Genomic DNA, 8,564 nt, shown 5'->3' with positions numbered 1-8,564 from the left:
CTGGTAAAAAATGATTTTGAATCAAGTTCTTCATTTGTCGTTTTTAAAATAGTTTTAATTTCATTTTGGTCCATGTTTTTAAAAGCAGAGAGGTGTGTGTGTGTGTGTCTGTGTGTGTGTGTGTGTGTGTGTGTCTGTGTGTGTGTGTGTGTGTGTGTGTGTGTGTGTCTGTGTGTCTGTGTGTGTGTGTGTGTGTGTGTGTGTGTGTGTGTGTGTGTGGATGTGTGTGTGTGTGTGTGTGTCTGTGTGTGTGTCTGTGTGTGTGTGTGTGTGTGTGTGTGTGTGGATGTGTGTGTGTGTGTGTCTGTGTGTGTGTGTGTGGATGTGTGTGTGTGTGTGTGTGTGTGTGTGTGTGTGTGTGTGTGTGTGTGTGTGTGTGTGTGTGTGTGTGTGTGTGTGTGTGTGTGTGTGTGTGTGTGGATGCGGAATCTGTAACGCTTCATCTTTCCAGGTGGAATAGAGAGCCCTTAGTCTCCGTACGACCTCCGTCCTCCTTCATGCCCAACTAAGTAGCGACAGGGCCTCGTCACATCACACGACACCAGCCCCTTCACGACTTCTGCTGTGCCGAGACACCTTTCCAATAGTCTAGTATGTCGTGCAGATCCTCGTCCTTGGCGACCTGTAAACTCCTCCGCAGTGCGTGTCCCGCCGCCATGTATTCCTCCTCGTAGTCCTCGTCTCTGTTTCTCTTCCGGTGGAGTTTGAACCTCTCCCAGATGCCGAGCGACGGGGTGCAGGAGTACTCAGGACTGGACTCGTAGCTCAGATTGTGGTACTGCGGGGACAGCTGGGCGTAGGCTGGAGGAGATCAGATATTAGAACAACACTTTATTCATCCCAGAGGGGAAATTGGTTTGTCAAACTCAGTATATACACACAACCAATTAATCAACCAACCAATCGACCGACCGCCCGACCGCCCGACAGACCAACCGACCGACCAACCAACCAATTAACCGATCATCCAACCAATCAACCAACCAATCAACCAACCAATCAACCAACCGACCAACCAACCGACCAATCAACCAACCAATTGACCAATCATCCTACCAACCAACCAACCGACCAATCAACCAACCAATCAACCAACCAACCGACCAATCAACCAACCAATTGACCAATCATCCTACCAACCAACCAACCGACCAATCAACCAACCATTTGACCGATCATCCAACCAACCAACCAATCAACCAGTCAGTGTTACCTAGCTCTCTGGGGTGCCTCCCCAGGGTGAGGGGATCCAGGATGGAAGAGGGTTTCCTGCTACTCAGCTCCTCTAGCTCCTCAGAGTCAGGGAGGGGGCGCTGGGGGCCCGGGTACGAGTGGCGCTGCTCCTTGTACTGTCGGACCTTAAAATAAATATAAACATAATAATACCTCATATCATAATACTACTATGTAGTTATCATATCACTATACTATATTAATACTACTGTAATACTACTATGTAGTTATCCTATCACTATACTATATTAATACTACTGTAATACTACTATGTAGTTATCATATCACTATACTATATTAATACTACTATGTAGTTATCCTATCACTATACTATATTAATACTACTGTAATACTACTATGTAGTTATCATATCACTATACTATATTAATACTACTATGTAGTTATCATATCACTATACTATATTAATACTACTGTGTAGTTATCCTATCACTATACTATATTAATACTACTGTAATACTAATATGTAGTTATCCTATCACTATACTATATTAATACTACTGTAATACTACTATGTAGTTATCCTATCACTATACTATATTAATACTACTGTAATACTACTATGTAGTTATCCTATCACTATACTATATTAATACTATTATGTAGTTATCCTACCACTATACTATATTAATACTACTGTGTAGGTATCCTATCACTATACTATATTAATACTACTGTAATACCACTATGTAGTTATCCTATCACTATACTATATTAATACTACTGTAATTCCACTATGTAGTTATCCTATCACTATACTATATTAATACTACTGCAATTCCACTATGTAGTTATCCTATCACTATACTATATTAATACTACTATAATACCACTATGTAGTTATCATATCACTATACTATATTAATACTACTGCAATACTACTATGTAGTTATCCTATCACTATACTATATTAATACTACTGTAATACCACTATGTAGTTATCCTATCACTATACTATATTAATACTACTGCAATACTACTATGTAGTTATCCTATCACTATACTATATTAATACTACTGCAATTCCACTATGTAGTGATCCTATCACTATACTATATTAATACTACTGCAATTCCACTATGTAGTTATCCTATCACTATACTATATTAATACTACTGCAATTCCACTATGTAGTTATCCTATCACTATACTATATTAATACTACTGTAATACTACTATGTAGTTATCCTATCACTATACTATATTAATACTACTGCAATACTACTATGTAGTTATCATATCACTATACTATATTAATACTACTGCAATTCCACTATGTAGTGATCCTATCACTATACTATATTAATACTACTGCAATTCCACTATGTAGTTATCCTATCACTATACTATATTAATACTACTGTAATACTGCTATGTAGTTATCCTATCACTATACTAGATTAATACTACTATGTAGTTATCCTATCACTATACTATATTAATACTATATGTAGTTATCCTATCACTATACTATATTAATACTACTATGTAGTTATCCTATCACTATACTATATTAATACTACTATGTAGTTATCCTATCACTATACTATATTAATACTATTATGTAGTTATCCTATCACTATACTAGATTAGTACTATTATGTAGTTATCCTATCACTATACTATATTAATACTACTATGTGGTTATCATATCACTATACTATATTAATACTACTATGTAGTTATCCTATCACTATACTATATTAATACTACTATGTAGTTATCCTATCACTATACTATATTAATGCTACTATGTAGTTATCCTATCACTACGCTATATTAATACTACTGTAATACTACTATGTAGTTATCATATCACCATACTACATTAATACCACTATGTAGTTATCCTATCACTATACTAGATTAATACTACTGCAATTCCACTATGTAGTTATCCTATCACTACGCTATATTAATACTACTGTAATACTACTATGTAGTGATCCTATCACCATACTATATTAATGCTACTATGTAGTTATCCTATCACTATACTAGATTAATACGACTGTAAAGCTACTATGTAGGTATCCTATCACTATACTAGATTAATACCACTATGTAGTTATCCTATCACTATACTATATTAATACTACTGCAATTCCACTATGTAGTTATCCTATCACTATACTATATTAATACTACTGCAATTCCACTATGTAGTTATCCTATCACTATACTATATTAATACTACTGCAATTCCACTATGTAGTTATCCTATCACTATACTATATTAATACTACTGCAATTCCACTATGTAGTTATCCTATCACTATACTATATTAATACTACTGCAATTCCACTATGTAGTTATCCTATCACTATACTATATTAACACTACTGCAATTCCACTATGTAGTTATCCTATCACTATACTATATTAATACTACTGCAATTCCACTATGTAGTTATCCTATCACTATACTATATTAATACTACTATGTAGTTATCCTATCACTATACTATATTAATACTACTATGTAGTTATCCTATCACTATACTATATTAATACTACTGCAATTCCACTATGTAGTTATCCTATCACTATACTATATTAATACTACTGTAATACCACTATGTAGTTATCCTATCACTATACTATATTAATACTACTGCGATTCCACTATGTAGTTATCCTATCACTATACTATATTAATACTACTGTAATTCCACTATGTAGTTATCCTATCACTATACTATATTAATACTACTGCAATTCCACTATGTAGTTATCCTATCACTATACTATATTAATACTACTGCAATTCCACTATGTAGTTATCCTATCACTATGCTATATTAATACTACTATGTAGTTATCCTATCACTATACTATATTAATACTACTATGTAGTTATCCTATCACTATACTATATTAATACTACTGCAATTCCACTATGTAGTTATCCTATCACTATACTATATTAATACTACTGTAATACCACTATGTAGTTATCCTATCACTATACTATATTAATACTACTGCGATTCCACTATGTAGTGATCCTATCACTATACTATATTAATACTACTATGTAGTTATCCTATCACTACGCTATATTAATGCTACTATGTAGTTATCCTATCACTATACTACTGTAATTCCACTATGTAGTTATCCTATCACTATACTATATTAATACTACTGCAATTCCACTATGTAGTTATCCTATCACTATACTATATTAATACTACTGTAATACCACTATGTAGTTATCCTATCACTATACTATATTAATACTACTGCGATTCCACTATGTAGTGATCCTATCACTATACTATATTAATACTACTGCAATTCCACTATGTAGTTATCCTATCACTATACTATATTAATACTACTATGTAGTTATCCCAACTCTATAGAATTTTAATTTTTTGTTTTTAGCCAAAAAAGCAAGAAAAAAAATATATAGAAGGTTAGTACACACACACTCGTTCATACGCACACACACACACACACACACACACACACACACCACACACACACACACACACACACACACGCACACACGCACACTCGCACACTCGCACACAAACGCACACACACACTCGTTCATACGCACACACACACACACACACACACACACACACACACACACACACACACACACACACACACACACACACACACACACGCACACTCGCACACAAACGCACACACACACTCGTTCATACGCACACACACACACACACACACACACTCGTTCATACGCACACACACACACTCGCACACAAACGCACACACACACACTCGTTCATACACACACACACTCGTTCATACACACACACACACACACACACACACAGTCCAGTACCTTCTGGGCCTCTGCCCGTAAGATGGCAGCGGCGGGCGTCACGGCGGTGTCTCCGCTGGTTCCGGTCGGCGAGGTCTTCTCCATGTACTTGGTGTCAGAGGTTCCCCGGTGCGGCCCGTCGGAGCGGGAGGGTGCGCGGGGAGCGGACGGATCCGCTGGACGAGGTCGAAGGTCGTTTGGATGGAGCCTCCATACTGTGGTGTCTCTGGAGAGGGTGGTGGTAACCTCCTTCAATCATAATAACAATTCATATGAATCATTTGGTACATTATTATAATGATCTCAAAGAGCATAGGAAAAAGTCATAATAATGAGTTATAACATTTAATGAGTTATAACATTTAATGAGTTATAACATTTAATGAGTTATAACATTGAATGAGTTATAACATTTAATGAGTTATAACATTTAGTAACATTTAATGAGTTATAACATTTAATGAGTTATAACATTTAATGAGTTATAACATTTAGTAACATTTAATGAGTTATAACATTTAATGAGTTATAACATTTAATGAATTATAACATTTAATGAGTTATAACATTTAATGAGTTATAACATTAATAACATTTAATGAGTTATAACATTTAATGAATTATAACATTTAATGAGTTATAACATTTAATGAGTTATAACATTTAATGAGTTATAACATTTAATGAGTTATAACATTTAATAACATTTAATGAGTTATAACATTTAATGAGTTATAACATTTAATGAGTTATAACATTTAATGAGTTATAACATTTAATGAGTTATAACATTTAATGAGTTATAACATTTAATAACATTTAATGAGTTATAACGTTTAATGAGTTATAACATTTAATGAGTTATAACATTCAATGAGTTATAACATTTAATAACATTTAATGAGTTATAACATTTAATGAGTTATAACATTTAATAACATTGAATGAGTTATAACATTTAATGAGTTATAAACATTTAATAACATTGAAACGAGTTATAACATTGAATGAGTTATAACGTTTAATGAGTTATAACATTTAATGAGTTATAACATTTAATGAGTTCTAACATTTAATGAGTTCTAACATTTACAATAATTTGATATAACAGGTGCTTTTGACATTGAGGCTGGTGGTAGATCACTGCCTCCTTCAAATCAAAGTTAATCGTTTTTTCCCCAAGTTTTTTATTAATTTTTTAGATAGAGTGAAGAGTCCGACCGACTAACCAATCAACAGACAGATAGACAGATAGGGCGGCGCACATTTGGCCCAGCGTCATCCGGGATTGGCCGGGGGTAAGCCGTCATTGTTAATAAGAATTTGTTTCTTAACTGACTTGCCCAGTTAAATAAAGGTTAAATAAAAAAATTTAAAAGATTTGGACAGACGGACGGACAGGTGTGTGTAATGACAGTACCTTTATACTGCGGTGACAGGAACCCTGACTGTCTCTGTGGCTGGTCTGAGATCAGCTCTAGTTGGGGTTCAGCGGTCGACACAGAGCCTGACTTGACCCCCTGGAACGACGTTGACTCAGACTTCAGGACGTCAATACAGTTGTTGATGATCTGGTTCACCTTGTCCACCTCTGAGGCGATGGTGGAGATCTCTGCTACTGAACCCTGAGGAGTAGGGGAGGAGGGGAGGAGGAGGAGGAGAGGAGAGGAGGAGGAGGAGGAGGAGAGGAGGAGGAGAGGAGGATGAGGAGGAGGAGAAGGAGATGAGGAGGAGAGGAGGAGGAGAGGAGGATGAGGAGGAGAGGAGAAAGGAATGAGAATGAGGAGGAGGAGAAGGAGGATGAGGAGGAGAGGAGGAGATGAGGAGGAGAGGAGAGGAGGGGGAGGGGAGAGGAGGGGAGGAGGAGATGAAGGAGGAGAGGAGAGGAGGGGAGAGGAGGGGAGGAGGAGGAGAGGAGAGGAGGAGGGGAGGAGAAGATTGAAGAGGAGGAGGAGGAGAGAGGAGGAGAGGAAGGAGGAGGACGAGAATGAGGAGGAGGAGAGGAGGATGAGGAGAGGAGGAGGAGGAAGAATACTTTATTAATCCTCAGGAGATTGGATTCTGCTGTATTCTCCTCCAATACACACACTAGGTTGTAGAGACTGGAGCAGTGCAACCACAGTGCAGCCACAGTGCAACCACAGTTCAACCACAGTTCAGCCACAGTGCAACCACAGTGCAGCCACAGTGCAACCACAGTGCAGCCACAGTTCAGCCACAGTGCAACCACAGTGCAGCCACAGTGCAACCACAGTTCAGCCACAGTGCAACCACAGTTCAGCCACAGTGCAACCACAGTGCAACCACAGTGCAACCACAGTGCAGCCACAGTGCAACCACAGTTCAGCCACAGTGCAACCACAGTGCAACCACAGTGCAGCCACAGTTCAGCCACAAGTGCAACCACAGTGCAGCCACAGTTCAGCCACAGTGCAGCCACAGTTCCCATGCAGACACAGTGCAACCACAGTTCAGCCACAGTGCAACCACAGTGCAGCCACAGTTCAGCCACAGTGCAGCCACAGTTCAGCCACAGTGCAGACACAGTACAACCACAGTTCAGCCACAGTTCAACCACAGTTCAGCCACAGTTCAGCCACAGTTCAGCCACAGTGCAGCCACAGTGCAGCCACAGTGCAGCCACAGTTCAACCACAGTGCAGCCACAGTGCAGCCACAGTGCAGCCACAGTTCAACCACAGTTCAACCACAGTTCAGCCACAGTGCAACCACAGTGCAACCACAGTTCAGCCACAGTTCAACCACAGTGCAGCCACAGTGCAGCCACAGTGCAGCCACAGTGCAGCCACAGTGCAGCCACAGTTCAACCACAGTGCAGCCACAGTTCAACCACAGTGCAACCACAGTTCAGCCACAGTTCAGCCACAGTGCAACCACAGTTCAGCCACAGTTCAGCCACAGTGCAGCCACAGTTCAGCACAGCGTCAAATGATCAGGTTACCTGAGGGTTGTCTTGTGGAGAGAGACTACATTCCCTCTTCTCCCCGCTCATCTGTTCCCTCTCTCGTTCCCTCTCTCTCTCCCGCTCTCGTTCCCTCTCCTCTCTCCCTCCGGTCCGGCAGGTCTCCCGCAGTTCCTCGCACTTCGATATAGTTCCCTTTCGCTGCCTTTGGAGTGTCAATGATCTCCTGGAGATTGTACTGGTCCATCTCACAGGTCCCACCCTGGGGAAGGTAGGGCCATCCGCGTGAGACTCTCTCCCAGCCGAGAGCATCTGTTTCTGGATAGCTGAGAAATGGACCCCCCCCCTCCTGTTCCTCCACCACCCTCCAGGTCAGCTCCGTATTTCAGCTCCATCAGGCTCTTCTGTATTCTTTTCAAATCTTCTTGTTCTTCTCGTTCGCTGCCTCTTCTTCCTCAGGCAGTGGAAACACGAACCTAGAAGAAGAATATTTCATGAAACCATTTTTTTGAGATCCAATTTGATCATTAAATCATTTTCTCTCGTTCCAATTTTTTTCACATTTAATCATTGTGTTTGCCTCTGAACTCT

General features: G+C 39.1%; 1 pseudogene; it reads right to left on the bottom strand.

Annotated features, from left to right (window-relative positions):
* Nucleotides 1-325: 325 nt before the first annotated feature.
* Nucleotides 326-8,564, bottom strand: part of LOC116353000 (protein ELFN1-like) — a 15,613-nt pseudogene continuing 7,374 nt past the window's right edge.

Source organism: Oncorhynchus kisutch, unplaced genomic scaffold (genome assembly GCF_002021735.2).
Source record: "Oncorhynchus kisutch isolate 150728-3 unplaced genomic scaffold, Okis_V2 scaffold4010, whole genome shotgun sequence".
NCBI lineage: Eukaryota > Metazoa > Chordata > Actinopteri > Salmoniformes > Salmonidae > Oncorhynchus > Oncorhynchus kisutch.
This window is presented reverse-complemented; position numbering and strand designations above follow the sequence as displayed.